Source organism: Miniopterus natalensis, chromosome 2 (genome assembly GCF_054644295.1).
Source record: "Miniopterus natalensis isolate mMinNat1 chromosome 2, mMinNat1.hap1, whole genome shotgun sequence".
Lineage (NCBI taxonomy): Eukaryota > Metazoa > Chordata > Mammalia > Chiroptera > Miniopteridae > Miniopterus > Miniopterus natalensis.
The window spans coordinates 130082704-130108934 of NC_142082.1; the positions used below are offsets into that span (position 1 = coordinate 130082704).

Genomic DNA, 26231 nt, shown 5'->3' on the forward strand with positions numbered 1-26231 from the left:
ATTGCCACTATGTCACTGCCTGAAAGCTCCCATTAACTGGTAGCGGGCTTATATAAAAGGGCTGTGGAGAAAGGCTCAGCAAGTCTGGAAGGCAGAGGGGGCGCGGGGGAGGCAGGCATCTTCTGGGAGGAGATGAGGTCCTGGGGCTTCCAAGCCTGGGCTCTTCTCCAAGCGTTTAGATAGAAATGTTGAAAAGTTTTGTGTGATGTTGTCATTCATAAGGAATACTTGCTTGTTAGATCTCAGATGGGCGCAGAGATCTTAAGATGTATCCGGATGGCAAAATGATCATACCATTTTTGTTATTTCATTAGAGCCTTAACTCCTTACCAATAATCGTAGTGGGCTTATAGAAAAGGGCTTGTTTTACCCATCCGTACAGTCCAGCTAATTGTGTGCTTCTGCTAAAATGATAGAAATCATCAGCAAACCTCAAATACTTTAATGCATATTTAAGGCAAATACAATGGAGAACAAAACAGAAAGAAATGCTAACATACTGGCTGCTGATATGACTATTACTCATTGCTGTTTAACTAAGCCTTAGTTTTTCCTTGATCCTAAGGAAGATGTTTAATTTGGGATTATGAGCCCTTGTCTCACTTTGTCTTGTATTTGTATTAATTCAGAGTCAGTGTTTTGTCAGGCATACACTCAGCTGTCAGCGAGGAGTAAAAGGCCCTTGCTTAATTATTTCACAGGGGCCGTGCAGTGTAAGGGTTTGAATCCTGGTTCTGCGGCTTATTAGCTGAGGAACACTCGGCCTAATCGTTTGTTAACTGGAACTAATAAGAGTGATGCCCAGCTCATTGGCCTGTATAGAAGATTAAATGATGCACTCAGTTGAAACTGTCTTTTGATGCCTGGCACAGAGCAAGCCCTTGATGAATATTCTTTATGATTATCTACTAAGATTTTTCTCTCTACTCTTGATTTTTTTTTAAAAATATATCTTTATTGATTTCAGAGAGAGGAAAGAGGGAGAGAGATATAGAAACATCAATGATGAGAGAATCATTGATCGGCTGCCTCCTGCATGCCCCCAACTGGGGATGGAGCCCGCAACCTGGGCATGTGCAGGAATCGAACCCCGATCGCCTGGATCCTGGGTCGACGCCCAACCGCTGAGCCACGCCCGGCCAGGCACTACTCTTGATTCTTGAGCCTGCCTTTTTTTTTTTTTTTTTTTAATGTAGGAGATAGAAAAATAATGTTACAACTTATTTTACTCAGCTGCAAACAGCATCCAGCTTCAGGATGATTTTGAAATTGCAATAATGATGACAAGAATCATAATAACAATTCTCAGTTTAAAGTTGGTAGTAAGGGCCCAGTGCACGGTGGGTGGGGGTGTGGGTCTGCAGGTTATGAGTGAGCCAGGGGAGGGGTGGCGAGGGGGGGAGAGGGAGAAGGGAGGAGATGGAGAAACTAGATGGCATAAGAGAAAGGCCCATTTCCCTGGAGAAAGGGAGACCAAATGGCAGAGACCCTGAGTGATGTGAGGACACCTTGGATCCCTACAGGGAAAAAATGGGGGTTTTGTGGGTCTCCCCTGGGGTGCAGGTTGACAATATGGTGATGCTTCTGAAGAAAAGGAATAGAAGGCCCGCTCCTGTGCTAGAATAGAGAGGGTGGTAGCAGTGCTCGCCCTGCTCGGGGCCGTGGCCAGGGCCCCTGTCCAGCGGGCGGCTGTGGCTCCTCCCAGGCTGACTCAAGCATCGTGCTTCACTCCGGGCTCCTGGCGGCAGCCAGGAGAGAGGGCCGCGTCTTGCAGCGATGGATGTCAGGTTTAAGGGGAACACTGGCTTCGTGAAATTGGGAGTTCCACAGGCAGATTCAGCCCCCTACTTGCTGGGTTCCATCTCTATGTCTGTGTCACTCAACAGCCACCAGGAGGAACACATCTCAAAGCAAACCCCATCCTGAGGAGGTGGAAAGGGCCCAGAAAGTTGGGGTGCCTGTGGTCATGTTGCTAGGATTGCCGATCAGACTTCGGTGGCATCAGACTTTGGTGGCAACACCTCACTACAACCAGTTAAGTAATCCCTGCGCTCCCCCACCCCAAGTTTGCTCCATTAACTGGGCTCAGTTTGCAGTAAATCACTTCCTTACCAAGTTCTGCAGTTCTAAAGGAAAATGATTTTCTTCTATAAACAAATAATACAGTTCTTAAATCGAAATACTCGTTAGTTCCAAGGAAGAATGGAAGGAAGCATGGATTAAGCATTGATTTAGAAGGGAGGATGTCAGTTGAAGTTTAAAAAGCCCATCTGTAAAATAGCTGGTTCTCTATAGGAAGACTGCAGATTACATTTTATGTATTCCTGACCTCAGGCCTGAAATGAAACCCTAGCCTCGGTGCTCATGGGTTTGGGTCTATCCAAGTGTGACGTTTGAATCAATTACCACAGGAAGCTATAAAGTCTCCTTCTCTGAAGGTATGTCAGAGGAGGAAGATAAATTCATAAGGGACCAGGCCACAGCTAGAAGACGAACTCAGTAACCTCTTGATGTTTTCTAAGCATGAAACTAACTCAGTAGGAAGGTACAGGTCTTATGTGTACACAAAGAAAGACTCAGAGGTAATGTGTCTCAATTCACCACTTGTCCTGATCTTTGACAGACACTAAAATTCCCCCTTTTGTGACTCTGGATAAACCAAGGAGTAGTGTGGAATGATTGTGGAAAGTCTAACTTAAAACTCAATTCTATGAATAGATCATAATAATTGTTAAAAATATGTACTGAACACCTTACTGTATTCCAGGGACTTTGCCAAGCACTGCATGTGTTAACTCATTTAGTTTTCACTGTGGCCTGGGTGGTAGGTGAGTCTCGAGGCTGCGAGAGGTTAAGGAACTTGTCAAGAAAAGAAGAAAATCTGGGTTTTAACATGCTTCTCCCAGAAGGCAGCACATGTCTCCACGGGGTCACATCTACACAGAGCATATGTCCTGGAGATAGATTGATGTGGGTGCAGACTCCAGGGTGGCTATTTTTTAGTCTCAATTTTTAAAACTGTGAGGGTGAAATACTTGCTTTGAAGTGTTTGTGAGGACACACACGGAGCATATAGTCTTAGCCACTATAATTTTGAAATATGTCCAGGGAACCTGGTTGGGTCAACTCTGACCCTTTGAAAGGAGCTTGATTGGTCTTCCCTTTAAACTTGGGGTTACCAAGTCAATTCATTCTTTTTCTTGTCATTCTTGAGAGAAATTGCTAATGTAAGCTACCTCAGTCCTGGAAAATAACAATAACATTAACATAATGCTAATGCAAATAAATCAACATGAACTACTTATCATTCCTAGAAAAACAGACCCAGGTGTCACCTTGTGGAGGTGAAACAGCAACTTCCTGTGAACGTCTGAACCTGGCTCCTTGGCCACTGAAGGGGGTCCTGGGGTGGGCTGCAGGGCAGATGGAGGACAGACTAGATCTGCTCCCACCTGCAGCTCCCCATCACCTTCCATCAGGGCAAAACTGCTTTATATGTTGAGAATTCCGTGTAAGATTTTGCAGAACTCATTCTGGTTTCTGTGGTGTGTTTTTTTAAGTTTGAAAATCATGCTTCAGAAAATAGGAAGCTGCATTGTTTTACAACATGAATAAAGTTCTTTAAATAGCTTTGTAAGATGAGAGCTAGTCACCAATGGCAAAAGAAGGCGGGCATTTTTCTCAGCCTACCACAGGGGCACAGGGAAAAGTAGGGGGAAGCTTCTGTGAAAGGGTGAAGATCCTTCCATCAGCAGCTGAGTCAGACCATTGATACCTATTATTGCATATTTCTATGAGCAAGAGCACTTTTATGAGGCATTATAGGAGCAACCTTAAACAAAACTAAAAACAAATAAAATCCCTCCCCTTCATGAGGTTCCCATCTAGCAAAGGAAGTAGCAAACACACTTGAAAAACAACCAAAATTTCTGAGGGCCTCCCCTGCAGAGGGCGTGAAAAGGCAGCTGGATGCACCAGCAAAGCGCAGAAGGCTGTCCCAGGCGGCTTTCCAATGGAGGAATAGTTGGTGTGGAGTTCTGAAGAGAAGATATTAATATAATTACCATTGCAAAAGAGAGAGAAAACTCACAACATATGAGAAAAGTCAGACTAAAAAGCTGTAGGGGTAAATCGTACTTGATTCCATTTTTACTTATCTAAAATGAGATAGCTGTTACGAGTGTGTTTTGCAAATGTAAAAGCTATGGGGGTGTGTACTGTTGATTATTAATAATGCCAGTAATCTCTAAATCATATTATTGTTAGAAGATGGATGGTGTGGCTTTACATTTTCAAGGGTGAGCTCAATGTCAAGAATCCAAGTATCAGGTCCACCCATGAGTTCAATTTAGTATAGCTTTTGGCGATACCTTTAACCTTGAACTATCATGTCCTGCATTATCCATAATCATGATCATGTCATCTGAAATTCACAAGGACTGCTTTGGATTTATTAAAGCCTGTAGAAAGAGCCTCATTGCATGAATGTTAAGCTAAGATGAAATAATTGTCTCATGCAATGCTGGTAAATTATGTCATCTTGGGACTAATATTTGGTCCATTTTGGACCCTGAGGCAAAAGAATGCCAGACTGAGGGCAAACACAGTGTATGACAGATGTCCTGTTTCCTGGTACCAATTGAAGTATTTCCCAGGGAAAGATCCATGAAAGACAGTCATACGTTCTTTTTCTCAGCAGCCCCCAGCCAGGGAGGAAGCACTGAGAAAACTAGAGTGGGACACGCTCAGCTTATTTAGCAAAATATGTTTTATGAAAATGAATCTATTCTTAAGTTTGAATTATAGGCAAACATATAGGGTGTCCCAAAGATATATATACACACACACACTTGGAATAATTATAAAGGTGGTGTTTATTAAAATACATTTATTTCATTTTCAAAATTGAGCTATCAGCTGTTAAAGTGTATGTACATTTTTTGGGGACACCTTGTATATCTAGCTCTCACCGTCGTTTCAAAATAATACATCGGAAGAACCAGTACTTAATTACTGAGTGGGGGGGAGTGGAATGGAGACTTTTTCATTCAAAAATCAATGTCATTCTTCTCTTTTCACTAAAAATGAATCTGGTAAGTATTAAAATAGATGAGTGTAGCAGATAGATCCTTGAGGTGGCCTCCGTGTCCCTGCCTCCTGGTACTCATGCCCTTGTGTGATCCCCTCCCCTTGAGTGTGGACAGGACCTGTGGCATGCTTCTAACCAACAGAACATGGCAAAGTGATGGGATATAATGATTACATGTATGTTTATGTTACATAAGATTATAGTGCCTGTCATGCTGGTCTCTCTCCCTCTCCTCTTCCTCCCTCCCTCTCTCCCTTCCTCACTGCTGGTCTTAAGGAGGCACATTGGGGAGCACTGCGTAGCGAGGGGCTTCAGGCAGCCTCTACAAGCTGAGGGCAGTCTCCAGCCGACAGCCAGCAACTGCAAGGAACTTAATTCCGCTAACAACCTGAGTTAGCTTGGAAGTGCATCCTTCCCCAGTTGAATTTCTGATGAGAACTCAGCCACATTATTGCAGCCTTGTGAGACCCTGAGCAGAGGACCCAGCTAAGCACTGCTAGGACTCCTGACCTGCAGAAACTGTGAGATAATAGATGGGTGTTGCTTTGAGCTGCTAAGTTTGGGTAATATTATTATGTAATGACAGATGTTGATACAATGAATTTGGATTTTCCCCTTTACATCCAAAAGCTTACCTAAAGGAAGAGAGATAAGTATGGCTTTAAACAAACTCCTAATCATTTTGGAAGATATAAAATATATTTAGGATGTATGTTGTTTATATATTGATTTTCCTCTACCCATACTCCCATAGTCTCCTTTATGTATAAAAAACACACAAACAAGCACTGAATATACCTAGTGAATATTTTGATTTACCTTCTGTTTTAAGTGGAGTCCCTTTGAGTTGCCTTTTCTTGGTATCAGTTACTTTTGAGTAATGGGCCTCCTTATGCTTCCTGTAGACTAAGCACAGTTATTTAATTCTGATGGGCTTTTCATTGGACAAATTGAAGGAGAAACTGAACAACCACTTGTCCCGATTATGCAGAAGGATTTAGCTTGATGGGGGGAAAGTGGTGTTTGGACTCCATGACTTTCAAGGCCTCTTGAAATGCCCAAGCCCTATGAAATTCTTTGAGCTATGTCAAGTCAAAAAGTAAAACTGCCCTGTGTCATTCAGGGAACGACTGATCACCTGAGGCAGCCCTAGTGTAGAGGCTGTGCCTGGGCCTGGAGCTTCAACAGTACATGCTGTGTCTTCATTCATCTTTCTTTTCTTTTCCCTGTGTAGCATTCCCTTTTAGCAACCACAAAACAGCCTCTCTGAGAGTGCCTTTCAACCAATAACACTTGCTGCTTTACTTTCTGTGTGTGTGTGTGTGTGCGCGCCTCTGTGTGATTTTCTGGTCAGTGGTTAAAATACCTTATCCTTGAACCTTTAGCAATTGTGTTCCATTCACCTTTTAATAAATCCTGCATACCCAGGCCACCTCTGTCATGGTTACATTATAGAAAGCATTGCTAATGCTATTTACACTTGAAAATTTGTCAGGCTTGTACAAAGAATGAAACATCAGGTCCTGTGACAGCTGGAGCTCATGTCTATGTACTCTCCTGGAAAGGACAGGGCTATTAGCAGAATTAGAACTGGTTACACTTGGGAACTGTGAAACTCCCTGTTTCAGAGTTGTGGATGGCATTGCGTTTTCTTTTCTACACATTGTCCACCTGGTGAGAAATTTAGTTCACTCATGGCAGTAAAAAACACATGAATATGTGTTGGTGTTTGGGTCTGGGAAGTGAGGGAGGCTTATGCTATCTGCCTGAAATTCCTTCAGAAGTATTTCCTTCGAGCCTGGCACCCCATGAGGGCTGTAAGTTAGCGCCACAATCTCAGGTCCAGGGAAGCATTTGGTTAGAGAAATGATTCCCTGGGATTACAGGTGGTGTTTACTGAGTAAATACTTAATTTCCAGTCTTGCTTCTATTAAATGTCTGTAATTTTTTTTTTAAGTACAAAATCTTAATTTGTTTGCTGTAGAGATAGATACATGTGGTTGCTAGGTGCCAAAGTATGTACTAAATACTGATGAAGGAGAAAGATGAATCATAATGGAGGTATAATGTTCTTATAAACCGGTACTTTAGCGAGAGAAGCTTTAAATGATCATTGATCATTTTTATCATGAAAATGTTAATGTGCAAAGCACTTGACTAGACATTATTGGGTAATTAACCAAAAAGAAATGTAGAGATCTCCATGCTCAAGGAATTTTAATCTCCCCAAACAAATACAAAGGCAGCAATTTGAGAAAATTACCAACATGTTCAAGTAGCACATAACTGTAAAAAGACAATTCTTTGCAACACTCTTAATTTCCTAGGACATTTTGATATTCAGGATGTCTGAAGATATCGAATCAGGTATTTGTAGAACTTTAGAGGTGCTAAGCACATAAGCTATCATATTGTGCAATCCCTTCATTTTACAGATGAGGAAACAAGTCTGGAGAGGGATTTTCCTACTGTAATGCAGTGAGTTAGCGGTAACCGGGTCTGTTTTTGGTAAAAGACCTATTTCTGCATCACTGGCTTCAGCTTTCTAAATGGAATGACGTACAGACCTTTAGAAACTTTCACAGGTATGCTGGGAAACTGTACGGTTCTGTTAGCCAGGAAGCATTATAGGTGAAAATAAGAAAACAACGCTGAGGCCACCTTCTCCCAGGCATTCGGCACCTAGGCCTGTTGCAGTGTGGCCTCTGGGATTCGTTAAGTCCCTTACAGTCAGGCTAATTAATTTCTTCCTAACCCACCTACATGTTTCAGCTGCATGATGCTTTTTGTATACCAAGTATTTGAAAAGAAAAGGAGGCACATTTATCTGGATGCTGTGCACACCCCAATGAAAGATAGACGTGGCACCGTCACTCGGCCACCATTCTGTCACTGATCCAATGTAAGACGGGCTCATCACTTGGGTTTTCTTCCCGAGGTAGACTTGCTTGGCCAAGGGGCTGATGCTCAGAACTTCTCTTAGATCACAAACTAATGGTGGCGGAGCCTCCACTTTTTTTGCTTGATGAGATGTACACAGAAGCGCCCCTCATTCTGATGGGTGTCCACAGCTCACATTCAGCCCCGTCCTTCCCATCCGAGGCCACCTGCTTCCACAAGACTATAATCATGCACCACATAGTGACGCTTCAGTCAGTGACGGGCCACAAATACAATGATGGTCTCACGAGATGAGCTGGAAAATTCCATTCCTGACCTCTAGGGATGTTGTAGCCATTGTGATGTCGTAGCACAACCCATTGCTCATGTTTGTGGCGATGCCGGTGTAAACAGACCTACTGCACTGCGGTCATATAAAAGTACAGCACGTATGATTATGTGCAGGACATAATGCTTGGTAATGACAGTAAACAACTCTGTTACTGGAGTATGTATTTACTGTCCTATACCTTTAATTGTCATTTCAGAGTGTTCTCTTTCTACTTACACATAAAGGAAAGTTCTCTGTAAAACTCTGTGCTGTGCTACACCAGCAGCAGCTCAGACATCTCGTGTTGGCCCCGTCTCTTGATTACATCATCTTCTCTTGTTCTTGCTTTAATCTCTTGCTTTGCTCTTTATGGCCACTTAGCCTACAAAATCCACTCTCGATGTTGCCAGTAAGAGGCCACATCAAGTGATTGACCTGGAAAAGACTGGACCCGACTATAATGATGAATTTACTGCCAGCTCTGGGTGGTTTATACGATTCAAGAATCATTATTCATTACATCATGTGAACGTGAGTGGTGAGTCTTCGAGTGCTGATGCGAAGGTAGAAGAATCTTTGGAAACTCTAGATGAGCTGATTGTGGAGGAAAATCACTTTCCTGGACAATTATTCAGTATGGATGAAATCTCCCTGTTCTGGAAGCCGATGCCTAAAAAGACTTTCATCCATAAGGAGGCTAATTAATGCCAGAGTTCAAGGCTGTTATGGGCAGGAGAACAGTCTTGCTTCGGAGCAGGCTACAAATTAAAACCCTTTGTGATCTGTCACAGTGAGAACCCAGGGCCTTCAAGCATATCAGTGAGCACACCCTGCCAGTGTACATCAGGAAAAATAAGTCATGGCTGGCTCAGCTCCTCCTCCAAGATGCCCTCCTGAATTGCCATGCCAGCAAAATGGAGAAGTACTGTTTGGAGAGTAACATACCTTTCAAGATTTTGCTTATTGTTGATAATGCTCCCAGACATCCTTCTTTTATTCATGATATTCATCCCAATATCAAAGTGGTGCTTCCCACCTCCAAACACCTCTTTGATTCAACATTGGATCAAGGAGTTGCAGCAGCTTTTAAGGACTGCTACCTGAGGACCTTTGCCTAGACTATTAATGCAACTGAGGGAGACACTGATGCAATTCTGGAAGGATTACAACATCTGTGACTGCATCCAGAGACTGGCTTGGGCTAGGGGTGACGTGCCCAAGGAGTGTATGAATGGCATCTGGAAGAAGACGCACAAGGTGTTATCCATGACTTCCAAGGATTTGCCAAGGATCAGGTGTTCGCAGAAATCAACAAGGCTGTGCTTGAGATGACAGACAACTTTAACCTGGGTGTGGATGAGGGTGGCACGAGCTCCTAGAGGTGCTTCCCGAGGAAGTGGCTGGAGATGGAACAGGAGCGCCTCCTTGAAGAAGAGGCGAGAGAAAAGGAAACTGCAGGAAAAAAAGAAAAACACCCCAAGAAGATTCACAGTGAAACATTTAGCAGAAGCTTTTGAAGACTTCATCAAGCTCTCTGAAAAGTTTGAAAACATGGGACCCCTAAACCAAAAGATATTCATCAATAGAGAGAACTCTTCATTGTCTGCTTATAAAGCAAATCTGTGATGAGAGAAAGAAATGAACCAAGCCAACCATCATGGGCATATTTCTTAACAGTGTGTCACCTCCTTAAAATGAGCCTCAGGCAGGTCCTTCAGGAGCTGTTCCAGAAGAAGACATTGCTCTCACAGGAGAGGACGGCTCCATGTGTGCTACTGCCCCAGAGGACCTTCCAGGGGGACAGGATGTGCAGGTAGAAAACAGTGGTACTGATGATCCTGACCCCTCGTAGGCCTAGGCTGATGTGTGTATTGTGTCTTACTTTTTAACAAAAAAATTTAAAAGTAAAACAAAAATCTTTAATAGAAAACAGCTTATAGGATAAAGATATAAAGAAAGAATATTTTTATACAGCTGTACAATGTATTCATGTTTCAAGCTAAGTATTATTACAAAAGGGTCAAAAGTTTAAAACGTTAAAAAGTTTATAAAGTAAGAGTCACAGTCAGCTAAGGTTAATTTGTCATTGAAGAAAGAAAATTAAAAAAAAAAATAAATTTAGCGTAGCCTGCATGTGCAGTGTTTATAAAGTTTACAGCAGGGCACAGTAATGCCCCGAGCCTCCACGCTCGCTCCCCACTCACTCACTGACTCACCCAGAGCAGCTTCCAGCCGTTCGTGTTAAGTGCCCTGTGCAGGTGTGTCATTTTAAAAATCTGTTATACCACATTTTTACTGTAAGTTTTCTATATTTAGATACACAAATACTTATCATTGTGTTACAGTTGCCTACATTATTCAGTGCAGTAACATGCTGTACAGGTTTGCAGCCTGGGAGCAGTAGGCTATCCCATCCAGCTGGGTGTAGCGGGCCGTCCCGTCCAGCCGGGCGTAGCGGGCCGTCCCGTCCAGCCGGGCGTAGCGGGCCGTCCCGTCCAGCCGGGCGTAGCGGGCCGTCCCGTCCAGCCGGGCGTAGCGGGCCGTCCCGTCCAGCCGGGCGTAGCGGGCCGTCCCGTCCAGCCGGGCGTAGCGGGCCGTCCCGTCCAGCTGGGTGTAGCGGGCTGTCCCACCCGGGTTTGTGTCAGTCCACCCTACGGTGCTCATACAAGGACAGAATCGCCGAATGGCGCATTTCTTAGCACTGTATGCCCCTCGTTAAATGGTGCATGACTGTGCTTCAGAAGAGGTGCCTTGCTGATGATCTCAGTGGTTTATTTTTTACCAAAACCCAGAAAGAGTATGTATAAGAGAGATGTTTAATTACTATTGGTTTAATTTCCCTAGGGCGACTAGTTAGCACCACTAAAAATTAAAACATAACTTTGGCTAAATTGTATTGACAAAGATAATGTTTTATTTCTGTAGGCTTGACATTTGTTTCACTTTCTCAACTTAAGTAAGAAAATAACAAACAGAATCTAAAGAGATATGCTTTATTTCTTATGTCAGAAAGCAAGAAGTCAGGGAAGAAACACAATTATCCATGTCATAGCGCTTCTGAACCGAGTACCCATGCCATCCATTCCTTTATTCACCTGTAACCTTCTAGCATTTGGTTGAGATGCAAAATCTTTAGCAACGTTTTTATGGTATTCATTATCTTATGATAAATTTAAAAAACAATGTCAATTAAAAGTTCTCACTCAACTTTACTTTTCTACACCAAGTTTATAATTTTACCATAAATGCTAGAATAGGATGAGGTTGAATGGGTGAATATTAAAAATTATCAGTTTAGTGTGACATTTTTAACATAAAAATCTCAGAAACTACTTTGTACTGACATTATGAAGAATAGATTCAATATAGCAATGTCTATTATTTAAAAGCTTCTTCCACTAAATGTTTTGTAATTCCTAGCCCAATTCCTGGTGCATAATAGTTACTCAATAAATATTTATTAACTGCCGAATGAATGGTTTAATTCACGTGTGTGTTTGTTTTTACCATATTTTCTTTGTGAGACAAGTAACCTAAGAATAATATAGTGTAGTTACTTTAAAAAGCAAGATTTGAAAGGTTGGTTTCTTAATGTTTTAAAGTATTGATGTTTTTTATTACAATTCAATATAACTACTGCTTTATGTTAATTATATTGTTCTATTTGATTTTTAAATTTTATAAAAATTTTCACCAGCTGAGTTTATTAACAGAAAGGATTACACTTGTAGCCTTAGCTTTAAAATCACCAAAAGAACAAGGTTTTAATACATATGTAACAGTTTGGAGATTACCTACAAAAAACAAAACAAAACAAAACAACAACAACAAAAAACCGAGGCAGGCAGACCTGGGAACTGGGGTGGAAGGCCAAGCAAAGAGCTTCCTCTACCAGTTCACGTAGAAACAGTTGTAGACAACAGTTTTCAATAAAATATTCTTTCTGAACTAAATACATGTAAAAGACGTTAAGTTGTTAGCATTTATATATCTGAAATTATTAAAGCTTTAAATTGCACTAGGATTTTTGAGAAACCCTTTTTAAGAACTTGGAGCAAACCACAGAAAACCAAGGCACTTACCTCCTTCTGTAGAGCAGGGCTCTGCATAGCCCATGACCCCCCGAATGCATAGTGTCTGCTGCCCTCCGGTGCTTCCCACCTCTGGAGATTTAGCTCGGAGGCAGCTGCAGCAAAGTGTACTAGCCGTTAAACCCTTCACCACCACACAATTGCAATTACAGGCAAAAAGCAGGGTTCACATAGTGTTTTTAATGAGATAATAAACATAGTTGTAATCTGTAGTAGGAAATGGGAAGCACTCTGAAAGCACTTCTGTGGCACACCGGAGCACGGTGTTGTGGCTGTCTCAGGAAAAAGCAGTCGCCCGATTGAACTGGGAGCTAAACTAGCTCCTTTCCCCATGGAATAACTATGTTTTTGAAAGAACTGCCAGGCAAACTATGGTTATTCAAGTGTGGGCATTCGGAGGGCATTTTCTTGAAAATGAATGAAGTGAACCTATATCTTCAAAGATAACAACAGATAATACTTGTTGCCAAAGCTAAAATTGGAGCTTTAAAATTTGAAGTTTGGGACACCTGCATCCACCATCTCGAGCCTAGTAATGGACATGATGCTTTAATATGGTATAATGAAGGGTCAGCGTTTGTAAGACCTGCATAGCTCATTGAACCAATTATTTTCCAAATGGCAGTGCGTGATGGTACACGACCATGCGTGGAAATCTATTCAAAAGGTAAGACAGCCCGGCCCGGCGTGGCTCAGCGGTTGAGCGTCGACCTGGGATCCAGGCGATCGGGGTTCGATTCCCGGTCAGGGCACATGCCCGGGTAGCGGGCTCAGTCAATGACTCTCTCATTATCGATGTTTCTCTCTCTCTCTCTCCCTCCCTCTCTCTCTCTCCCTTCCTCTCTCTGAAATCAATAAAGATATATATTTTTTTAAAAAAAAGGAAGATAGACCAATGGATTGTAATGTACCAGAGTTACAAAAAGTTTGACAAAGTTTCACATTGCAAATAAGAAAATAATTAAGAAATTCAACTACTGTTCAATTAAAGCATAATATTGGAAAAGAATATCCTCAATCATCTGAAAAGGCTATTAAAACACTCCTTCCTTGTCCAACAACATATCTGTGTGATTTTGGATTTTCTTTGGATGCTTTGATCAAGCAACACATTGCAACAGGTTGAATGCAGAATCTGACATGAAAATGCAGCTTTTTCTTATTAAGCTTCACGTTAGATTTATAAAATTATAAAACAGTGCTAACGTCACTTAATTTGTTTTTGGAAATATACTGATTTTCCTAAAATACGTTATTTATAACATGTAATGGTTTTTCATATTAATGTAGTGTTTTTCTATTAACATGTAATGTTATTACATTAATACGTTATTTTAAAATAAATTATATATTTTCAAATTTTCTTTTATTTTTAATATGGTTAAATATCAATAGACATAACTCATATAAGCAAAAGCCCTTTTATGTTCTCAATAATTTTTAAGAGAGTAGAGTTTTTGACAACAGAGTTTTTAAGAACCACTGCTGTAGAGTAGTCCATGGGAAAAAACTTACACGGTGGTGAACTAAGTTTGCTCCCTTTCAGACAGTTACAGTGACAGTGGCATATAGGTGTCATAGAAACTCTAACACATCCTACAATTGAGAAACATGCTTAATTTTCTTTAATTTGATATTTCCCAAACTCTTGGGTAAAATCCTGTTTTTACTCCAAGGAAAGGAGTATTTGTGAGAAATAATGTTTTGCAAATATTGCTTCACTTTCCTCTCACTTCAAAGATCTAGTCCCTTGCATGGGTTAAAATGTGATTATATTGCAGAATTTTATTGTTTTTAAAGCCGAATAATATTTCATTGTATGTATATACAGCATTTTCTTTTATCATTCATCTGTCAAAAGGCCTTCAGGTTGTTTCCATATCTTGGCTGTTGTGACTAGTGCTGCAATGAGCATGGGAGTGCTAATATCTCTTTGAGATCCTGATTTCCTAGAATTGTTGGATCATATGGTAGATTTTTTTTTTTTTTTTTAGGAATCTCCATATTGGTTCCCATAAGGGCAGCACAGTCTGCATTCCTATCAACAAATTTCAGTTATGTAAGTTGAACAAGTTGTAAGGATATGCTGTACAATATTGTGCTTATAGTTAACAATATTGTATTGTAAATTTTAAAATCTCTCAAGAGGGTAAATTGCATGCTGTTTTTACCACAGTAAAATAAAAATTAAATGTTAGTATAAATTTCACAGCTCTCAAGTTTAGCATATAAAAGTCGACAACCCTAATCATGAGGCAAATAATATAACAATATTTAAAGAACACAAGTGGCTGAGGATCTAGTTTTTGTTTTACTCCAGATATTTTCAAGATTCTGTAAGAAGTTCGAAGTCTTTCTCATTAGAATTCTTATTTCTTGTCATTCAGGAAATTTGCTTTGATATAGGATAAAAATAAGGCTGTTAATGTTATTGTATTCATCTGAAAATTCTAACACATCTCTAATGTAAGGTTTTGAGGCTATGTTTTAAAATAGTAGCCCCAAGTTTTATTGTTTACTTAGAATGTACCTGCTTGATTTGTTGTAAAACAAAGGGATTTGAGGAGTCATATAAGGTTGGTTTCAAATACTGAATCCATAATTTATTGTTTTTAATGGGTAAGTTTATAAATATCACCACATATAAAATGAGATTATTACACCTACCTCACTAGGTTGCTGTACAAAGAAAATGAAATTTCTACAGAGCCCATCGTACAGTCAATACACAGGAATTGAGTGCCCACTAGAGGCCAAGCTCTATGCTAGATTCCAGGGAGGTACAGATGGATAGAACACTGCCTCTTTGCTAAGCAAACTGAGATCAGCCCCAAACAGGTCTCAATTACAACAGAGAAAAATAATGCTGTAATGCAATAAGTGAGGGGAGATAAATTGGTTATCCTCCAATACTTTTCCACCCATCCTTTATTAATAGAAACTCCCACATTCTGGTTAGGCACCTGGCCATCCAGCCAGAGAAACCACATTGCCCTCCTTCCTCAGCTGCAGAAAGGTATGGCCATACAATGGCATCGAGAACTAATACGTGCAACTTACTGGTTCTGCTCTTAAAAGGGAACTTTACTGTCTATTTTCCCTTTCCATCGGGCTGGAACATGACCGTGGCAATGGCAAGTCACTCTCAGGAGCATAAGGACAGCATTTCAAAGTATAGCATGTCAGATAGAAGGAACCCAGGTCTCTGGATGACTACATAGCAGTGCCACCTACCCTCTCCCAACCGTCTACCAGCTCATACCTTAGTATGAGAAAGAAATAAGCCATGGGCCTTGGTAAGCACCCTTACTTCCTTGCTAAAGCACCTGAGTGAATGTCCTGACTAGCAGAGTAAGCTCAGGACGCTGTAACTCCCAAGCCTAGACCCCTTGGAGGAGATAGAAGGCGGTGCGCATAAGGCAAGCCTTCCTGGGGAAGGAATCCCTGACCTGGGCTTTGAAGGGTCCTTGTGAGTTGGAAAAGACTCCTCACCATGGGGCTCTGACCCTTCCCTCTATCAGCCCCTCCTTTAGAGAATCCCTGTTGGGAGGCCTTATAATGAGATTTGACTTTTCTTTTGTTAGTAAGATTCCAGGGGAAGATTGAATTAAGTAGTAATTGCTTCATTCTTTAAGCAAATTTGTATGGAGCACTATACATATAAATCAAGGATATAAATACCCTGTGGAGGTTCTTCTTACTGATCTTTGTTTTTTTTTTGTTTTTGTTTTCTACCTTTTCTATAAACTGTCATTCTCCTCCCCTGAGAATATAAGCTTCGTTAAGATATGGTCATTGACTGCTTTTTGTTTTGCGTGGGCAGCTCAGTGCAGCTGGTCACATAGTAAGCATTCAGTAAAAGTTTTTGAAAAAGCCAATGAATACATATATGTTTAGACATTCAGCCTACAGCGAAAAGAACAGTTTTGCCCTGGAACTCACAGTCAAGTAAGCTGATGATTACGAGGTGGTGTAAAGAGCAGCTATGATAGGGTTAATGAACATATTCTGTGAGTTAAACTTTGACAGTCATACTGCATAAAAATAATTGAATTTTTTTCTTTAATAATTCATTACAAAAAGAGTCCTTAGATGTCCTGTTCATAGGTGGGTTTTGAACAGGAGTTCAATTTTAACTACATCACTAAAATAATGACATCACCTTTTCTAAAAAAAACAAGAGAACAAATCCATTTTATTTTATTTACTTTTCAAAAAGTTTAAGTCCTGGAGGGCTACAGCATTATACGGATTCTGTGTGATGGCCTTAGCAGGAAGGTTGCTTCGGAATTTAGCATGAACCAGGCCGCTGTTTCTACGAGCATGAGTTACCTCTCCCCAGATTGCTCTTGTTTTGTTCAGTTTGCCACCAGGAGTCACTGTGTTGTTCTTTGCTTTGTACACATGAGCACATCTCTCGCCTAGACAGAATTCAGTTTAGTCTCGAGCATAAACACCTTCAAATTTTTTTTAAATATATCTTTATTGACTTCAGAGAGGAAGGGGGTGGGAGGGAGAGAGAGAGAAACATTAGTGATGAGAGAATTGTCACTGATCTGCTGTCTCCTGCACGCCCCCGATGGGATGGATCCCACAACCCGGGCATGTGCCCTGACCGGGAATCGAACCGTGATCTCCTGGATCCTAGGTCAATGCTCAAACGCTGAGCCACGCCCAGCCAAGCAAACAACTTCAGTTTTAAGAAGAGCTGTGTGCTCCCTCTGGTTCCAGAGACCCAGCTTATAGCCAGCAAAAATGGCCTTGGAGCACAGCCTTCCAGCTGTGTTTGTCGTTGCATCAGTTCTGTTCCCGGCAGGCCTCCCCAGGCTCTAAGGTGGCTGAAAGAATGGCATCACTTCTTTAAACTTTGAAGTCACTAGGGTACAGCTTATGGAAATAAATTACTCAGTGATGCACCAGTGATATGAAAGAAAAAGTCAGTATGGGTGTGGATAACTGACTCCCACTGCTCAAATCATAACTGAAACTAACATCTTGGGTTCTACAGGATTAAGCTTCCCTACTTGTGAGTAATGTGTATTGCAATGTAAAAAATTTTTTTAGTTTATATCGTCAGTTTTAACGTTTGATTTGTCAAAAAATTTCCCCTGAAATAAAATTGGCATCAATAATTTGCCTTTTTAATCATTTGTAATTGAAGGTTGATACTGTGTAACAATTTTTAAACTAAATAATAAAAGTTGAACAGAAGGCTCTCACATGCTAAGTGGGATTTTGGCATCAGGAAAATAAAGTATAATATGAGCTTTTTTTCTTCCATGGTTTAATGCTGTTTATTGCATTTACTGAGTAACTGATGTATGCAAATGATGAATTGGTAGTATTACAAAACCAAACATGTTTAAGTAAAGAAAGCTTCCTCTTTATATATAATCTAAAAATGCAGGTAAATACTGATACAGTAGTTACCTGGTGCTCTACTGCACTCAGTCCTCATTTAGTTTCACAAAGCCCCGTATAATCTGACAATTTCCTCAGTGGAAGTGTTTTCCTGCTTTCATTGAGATTGATGCAGACCGTTTAAGGAAATTTGCCATTAAGAAGGGAAAGTGGAAGCATGTTTCTAAAGAAATTTGAATGCAGAAAGAAATACTCATTATTTTTAGGAGACTTTTCCCCTGAACAATTCCTAATTGGGTCTCTAATTTGCTTCTGTCTAATCACTAATTATTTGTGTTGTTTATTAAATAAAGCATAGAGCCACCTGCTCTATGTAATACATACAGCCTAAGTTTGCTAGTCTGCAGATTGATGAATAAACTAAGCCAGTTCACCCATCTGTGAAATATTTCAAGGTCGACAAACATCAGTTACAAGATTTTGAGTTAAAAAGACAGTGGAGGACAGTGCTTATAGTTTGATAATGTTTGCTTACTAAGCGTGAAATGAAATTTAACTGTGGCATGTCTGCATTTGTAAATTTATTGTGGTTGTTTAGACTTAGTGCAAAATGAAATGTCAGGAAGTGTTCTGAGATTCCAAATGTATTAGGCTTCAAAGGGCTTGCATAACTGAGGTTTTGCTTTCAGTTTTTAAATATTTTTTCTCTTTTTTCTACCATGTAAAATGAATTAATATAGTCAACCAATAACTAAGTGTGGAACGAACATAAGAAAATTAAATATTAAAACATAAAAATAATTTCCAAATTTGAAATGCTAAATGTGCCATCTGAATATTATAAGGATTTGAAAAATGTACAAAGTGCTGATGTTTTCCCTGAATATGTAATATATTACAGATAGAAAGATTTAGACTAGAAAGTCTTTTGTAGCTGCAAGATGTTGTTATTTTTATGCAGCTAGATGCTTTCAAGTGATGGGAAAAATTAGTGCTGATTATGAAGTCTTTTTAGGTAATTGTGAGACTTCACAGGATCTATTTAAGTTCCATATTGATGGTTCTGAACAATGTATTACTTAATGGTTTCTATTGCCTGAGAATTCATTCACACTTCCTTCCTTCCTCTAGCTTTATCGCTCTCTCTTTCACTTGTCCTTGCATCCTACTAGAGAGCAAGACAAATCTATTTTTAAATGGCACACATTTAGTTGTTTATTTATGTTTCCTTGGTTGGTTGATTTATTGCCCCAAAGCATTGCATTTCCAAAAGCTTAGATTTTTTTTTTTAATCAATTCATTTGGCTACAGGAACATTTTCTTGGTATTTAAAATAGTTTCCTATAGACTCACTTTCTAGTTGTGATGACTAATCTAATTTAAATTTCTCTTCTTTTTCTTCCTCTGAGTGCTTTGCCTATGATTCATCTTACCTACCTGACCTTTTTCTCTTAGAGCGATTTCTTCCAATTCTAGCTGTCATTGATAGGCTGGATTGTTACCAAAGGGCTTAAGAGTTATTTATTTTTTTGGAGTTGTTTATCCAATTTGGATTAACCTATGTTCATGCTTCTCTTTTTAACTTTTATTATTGAATCTTTGGCCGGTTCATTCATTTGATTATGCATTTATTCGCTCAACTGTACCCTCCTTACATACTGCACGATCAATATTTACTATGCAGCGTGTAACAGGAGAGAGGGGAGAATTTCAAGCCATCATTCTACTTGACATTAGGTTAGTTACAAGTTTAGTGAGGAGTTTAAAACCATGAGGTTAAAAGGCTTTTGGAAGGTCTGTAGTTTTAAAGATTCATTTATTGATGCTATCAAATATATTTAGCATCTGTGACATGCTAGCTACTTAATCCATGCCAGCTTGACCAACCTTTAGGACTGGCTGTATTTCATATTCATGCTGGGCGATTTTGGTGTTTAATACACTTTTTAGGAAGGAAACTTTAAAGGTCTTTGTATAATTTAAATAGAATGCTTCCATGAACCACGAACAGTATGTGCTTATCTCATATCAACTGATTCATTCGTTCAAGAAATGCTTATTATTTGTCTTTTAAAAAAAATATGTTCTTATTGATTTCAGAGAGAAGAAGGGAGAGGGAGAGAGAGAGAAACATCAATGATGAGAGTCATTGATCGGGTGCCTCCTGCACGCCCCCTATTGGGGATCGAGCCCACAGCCCGGGCATGTGCCCTGACCGGGAATCGAAACGCCATCTCCTGGTTCATAGGTCGATGCTGAACCGCTGCACGACGCTGGATAGGCACTTACTGTTTGTCTTTATTGCCAGGCACTGTTCCCAACCCAAAGACAGAGCAGTGTACATGAGGGCAAAGGTCTCTACTCTCATGGAGTTCATGCCCTAGAAGAGAAGAAATAGATAACATACAAGTAAGCACATATTCAAAGTAATTTCCCACAGTGAGAAGAGACAGGGTGATATGGTGGAAAGTGTGGGGGCTATTTTATAATGGGAAAATCTGGGGTGGGCTCACCAGGAGGAGACAACATTTGAGCTGAGATCTAAATAATACAAAAAGATCCATCAAGCCCAGCCGGCATGGCTCAGTGGTTGAGCATCAACCTATGAACCAGGGGGTCACGGTTGGATTCCCAGTCAAGGCACATGCCCAGGTTGTAGGCTCGATCCCCAGTAGGAAGCAACCAATCAGAGACTCTCATCATTGATGTTTGTACCTCTCTCTCTCTCCCTCTCGCTTCTTCTCTCTGAAATCAATAAAAAAATATTTAAAAAGAAAAAGATCCATCCATGCAAATATCTGGGACCAATACATTTGGTGCAGAGTGAACAGAAAGGACTAGACTCTGGCTTGGCATTTTGTCAGGGACAGGAAGACGGTCACTATGTGGAGTAATATGAGAAGAAGCTAAAGAGTTAGATAGGGCCCAGCTCAACTTGGGCTCTAAAGGCCCTGATAAGGATAGTGGAGTTTTATTTTTTGTGCATTAGGAGCGCATAGAACTCATTGCAAAGTTTTAAGGAGGGAAGTGACATTCTCTGATGTATGTTTAATACGATCATTCTGGTTGTTGTATGGAAAATAAGGAAGAGTAGAAATATGGTGCCTAGTTAGGAAAAATGCTGGTTGGGTTTGGCAGTGGTGGGGGGTAGAAAAATTGGTAGATTCGGGATGTATTTTGAAGGTATAGCTGATAAATTGGATATGGATCATCTAAAAGAGAGGAATCAAGAATGACTCTGGTGGAAGGGTAACGCTGTTTAATAAGATGTGAACTATGATGGGAGGTACAGGTTTGAGGGCTGTGTCTAGAGTTTCTGACCTTGTTATCTTGGAGATGCCTACATCGCATCTTAGTAGGAAGCTGGGCATTGTTACAGGAACCTGGGGCTCAGTGGAGGCGTAGTCTGTGGTGAGAATATAAACAGAATAGCATTCTCTTTTCAGTTAATGGCATAGTACCCATTATACATGACACTAAGGTAATTTTCCGTGTTTATTTGGCCTTCCGTCATCCTCCAGCAATGAGATACTTAAAAGGCATAATGTACTGCATCCTGTTTAGCATACAGTGTACCCATTAGCAAATCAGGCCAGGAAAATGGGCAAGTATTGGGTATTCTGTACACTTGCAAAACTAACTTGGTTATTTTTACAGATGTAGGAACAAACTCAGTCTTCTGGGAAAAAATAATCCAATAGTTTATGTTATTTTTTTAAAACTATATTTAATCTTTGTAGAAAAAACAGAATAAGAGAGATTAAAGTTGACCAACTGAGGATAACTCTCCAAATTCCAGCCTTTCCTGATAACATGTTACATTTTGCTCTCGCCATGAAACTCTTATTTCCGAACACGAAACAGAATCAATGATACTTAAGTAGGTGGACCAGCATGTCTTTCCTTGGATTCGCTTTTGGGCTACGTGGACTGTGCGATCATTCCCCTAGAATCCAGAATACTGGAAAAATCCAATTCCAAAAACATCAACCAGGCACTAAAAATAAATAACAGAGAGAAGGCACATTTGGGTTTCTTAATGTCCAAAGAAAGTAAGGGGTGTGTGTGTATGCGTGTGTGTGCTTAAGAGTTACGGCCAACCCTAATTTAGATTTTCTGTGAAGCAGCCATCACTGATCCTCAAACTGAAGACACTCTTCCACATCCTGATTTTATTTATTTATTTTTCTGGCTGCTTGTTAATTTTCCACTTGGCGAAGGCGCACGGTTACAGGGTGTCAGGAAGGCTCGCGCGTGGCTGGGGTAGTAAAGAGCAGGGCTCTCTCAACTTCTTTTTGGTGTTTAGCTGTTCTGATATAAAAGAACCCATTGCTTCTGCTTGCTGCAGGGTGGGGGGAGGAGGGGGAAGGGGGGGAGGGGCTCGGGAGAGCCTAGCGCCCCTAGAGCCTGGGGCTGGGGGGGCGCGCAGGATGGGGCCTGGCGCTGGCTTTGCGGGGCTGCCCGCCAGGCGCTTCCCTGTGGCTGCCCGAGCGGGTCACGGGTGACCGTGCTGCTGGAGCCTGGGGAGATGCCGCGTGCTCTGGGGGCCCCAACACTGTGGTGGTGAACGGGAGTGGGCTTCCCCCCAAAGAAGCTCGCCCCCCAGTGGCCCGGGCCGGCCTCGGGGAGACCAGGGTGGTGGGGGACGGCTTCCCCAGGGCTCTCGGCGCTTCCACAGGAGCTGCTCCTGGAAGCGGAGCCCAGGCGCCGGTAGCAGTCGTGGGTGGCCACGAGCGAGCCGCTGGAGGGGCCGGCTGCCAGGCTCTCGCCTGCGGACTGGGGGAACCCTCGGCGGCGACCCCCCGTGGGCCTCGGCGCGCGATCACGGGTGGTGGGAACCCGGGCGCTAGGCCACGGGGAGCATTTGCGGAGGAGTCCGCGGGACGCCGCTCCCCCTCCGAGACGCAAGGGGGCGCCCACGCGCCCGCTCGCATCCCCACGTGCTGATCTCAATTTCTGGAGGCCCCTGTAGGATTCCCCTCATTTGTGCGTTATGTGTTAAGAGGCACATCCCGGGAACAATGGGAACAAGGGTCAGTGCCAGCCATGTTCTGGGACTCTTTCCCAGGCATTTTCTAAGCAGTCGCTGGTCTATTTCTGAGGCTCCTCCAATGTGGATTTGGGCCTACTCGGTGCTCAGGGGTGGGTGCTCCACAGTTGCTATTAGGACTGAAAGAAACCTCAGAAATAAATGTAACACTTCATTCTTTTATCTACTCATTCCATCTTTAAACATGTGTTAATCATCTACTTTTTGCCCAGTACTGTGCCGGAGACCAGGGATCTAAAAACCAACAAGATGTGGCTCTTGTTCTATGTATCTCCCAGTCTGGTCAGAAAGACATTTAAAAATAGACACTTGTAAGACAGCATGAACTGTACTAGACAAGTTAGCTTATACTAATATGGCTACATTTAAAATACATATATATATCTTTTGATTTCAGAGAGAAGGAAGAGGGAGAGAGAGAGAAACATCAATGACGAAGGTCGTCATTGACCGACTGCCTCCTGCAGGGCCCCGACTGGGGGTCTAGCCCACAGCCCGGGCCTGTGCCCTGACCAGGAATTGAACTGCAGTCTCCTGGATCCTAGGTCGATGCTCAATCGCTGAGCCATGTCTGGCCAGGCTATGGCTGCATTTTGAGCCACCCCCCAAATCCAGTGATTTGCAACCACAGTCATTTCTATTTTCCTGCTAACTGGTCTGCAGGGAGTTTGCAGTTGGGCTCAACAAGGCCGGGTTCAGCCTGGCAGGTCTGCCTCAGGCTGGAAGACATGTGGGCCTGGCTGCAGGCTGCCTGGTTTAGGTCTGCTTGGGGTATCTCATTCAGGTTCCCCTCCACTTAAAGGGGCAGTGGCTTACTTGGCTCACTTGGTGTGTTTTCTTGGAGCCTGACGGGAGTGCCAGACAGCAAGCCTAAACTTGTGTCTTCCAAGCCTCCCCTCACGTCCCTATCTTCTCTGTGACCTGTTAACCCAGTGTCGCAGGACACAGCTGTATTTCCACTATGTAAAAGCTCTCCCACTCCCAGCCTACAAAGGTGAAAGGAACCACCACTGTATTTAGGCAGTGGTCTCAAACTCTTTTGCGCTAAGAGAATTTGAAAAGCAAATACATTCTCCCCACAGATTTCTAACTTCACATCTGAAGGTTTTCATTAGAAAAGGGATGGAAAACAGTATGGAGGTTCCTAAAAATTTTTTTAATGCACTGCCTTATGATCCAGCAATTCCACATCTGGATATATATCTGGAAGAAACCCAAAACACTAATTTGAAAGAATATATACACCTCTAGTTCATTGCAGCGTTATTTACAGTAGCTAAGATATGGAAACAACCCAAGTGACCATCAATAGATGAGTGGGTTAAAAAGTTGTGGTGTGTGTGTATATGTATATATATACACACATACATACATATACATACATACATACAGTGGAATATTATTAGTCCATAAAAAGGAATGAAATTTTACCATTGTGACAGCAAGGATGGACCTTGAAGGTTTTATGCTAAGTGAAATGAGTCAGACAGAGAAAGAGAAATACCATATGATTTCACTTACATGTGGAATCTAAAGAACAAAATAAATGAACACAACACAATAGAAACAGACTCATAGATACAGAGAACAGAAAGATGTTTCCAGAGGGGAGGGAAGGGGGAGAGGGGCTGGGTGGAAAAGGTGAAGGATTTAAGAGTACAAATAGGTCATTACAAAATAGTCATGGGGATGCAAAGTACAGCACAGGGAATATAGTCAATAATATTCTAATAACTATGTATGGTACCAGGTGGGTACTTGAAATATGGGAGATCATGTTGTGAAGTACATGATTATCTACCCACTATGCTCTATACCTGAAACTAATATAAAATACTATTGAATGTAAACTATAATTGAAAAGTAAAATTAAAAAATGAAGTTTTTTTAGTCATCATTTATATATTTGCAAAAGAAATTCTAGCATATTATAAATTTTAAATAAACCCATTAGATCACTCATTTGTATCCAGTGACATCTAAATACCACAGCAATTTGTTATAATCATTAAAAATTACTGTTAGATTAAAATAACTCTCGAAAGGCAGTATAGCATGATATTTAAGAGCATAAACTCTAAACTGCCTGGTTTATTATTAGGGGGATATATATTTAAATTATATGTGAATAATATTGTAATAACTATGCATGGTATCCGAGGGGTGCTATACTTATGGGGTGAATACTTTGTAAGTTATATAGATATCTAACCACTATGTTGTACACCTGACACTAATATAATATTATGTGTCAACTATAATTGAAAAATTTTAAAAATGTAAAAAATTATGTATGTGAGGGTTTTGAATTTTATTTCAGTATGTGCCAACCTTAGTCCTGTGGCTACCATCAAGTGACTTAACCTTGTTGTGTCTTCTTTCTTCACCTGCAAGTGAGAATAAGTGACCGTATTAAATTTATAAGATTCTGGGAGGATTAAATGAGTACATGAAACTCTTAGAGACTGGCTCATAGCAAGACATTTAAATTTGATACTGTTGTTGCTATATTATTGTTGGTTAATTTACTAAAAAAGCCTTAGAGAGAAAAAATAGAGTTAAAAGTCATAAGTAAATTAAGTATATATTTATAATTTTCCCTGAAATAAAACAAAGATAGCACTTCAAATGAAAATGTGCATACCACTGTCCATATCTCCAATTAGTAATAACTACTACTCTAAACTAACTAACTAGACTTTTGAGTTAAGGGTCACTGTGCAGGGGGAAGAGTTATCAATTTAAAAGAGGCAGAAGCAAAGTACTGTTGGAGTGTAGAGGACAAGTCCACTCTTCCGCTCCAGAGTAGAGTCAGGGTGTGTCAAGAGGAGACAGCTCTATGACTGGACCTTACGCAATTTCTAGTGTAGATCTGGTGGGACCTAGGGTATGAGTATCGGTGGGGAGAGGGGAATAGAAAGGCTGGGAATGAGCTTTGAAATCTTTTCTAACATCAAATTTTGTGAATCTAAACTTCTTTAAAAATTTTATGTTACTACTTTTTTTTCTCTTTTGTTAACTAAGGTATCTTGACATCTATCATATGAATGCAACAAAAAGATTTATTGAGCACCTACCATCTGCCAGGAGCAATTGAAAGCCTATCTCTTTGTGGATGTGTCTACTTACCCACAGATATGTGTGCCTAAGGAGAATTATTTTAAAAAGTACTTTTACACCCTATATGATTTTGCTCAGTGGTTAGAGCATTGGCCCTTGGACTGAAGGGTCCTGGGTTTGATTCCAGCCAAAGGCATTGGTTGCAAGTTCGATCCCCAGCCTCCGTCAGTGCGTGTGAGTGACAACCAGTCAATGTGTCACATCGATGTTTCTCTCTCTCTCTCTCCCCCTCCCTCCCTCTCTCTCCCTCCCCCTCTCCCCCTTCCACTCTCTCTGAAAAGCAATTGAAAAAATATCCTTGGGTGAGAA

General features: G+C 41.1%; 1 protein-coding gene and 1 pseudogene across 1 annotated transcript in view; one reads left to right on the forward strand and one right to left on the reverse strand.

The window, feature by feature from the left end:
* GRIP1 (glutamate receptor interacting protein 1) overlaps positions 1-26231 on the forward strand; it is a 609495-nt gene that overhangs the window by 219051 nt on the left and 364213 nt on the right. The window lies entirely within an intron of this gene.
* On the reverse strand, positions 16612-20129 carry LOC148093816 (large ribosomal subunit protein eL33-like; annotated as a pseudogene).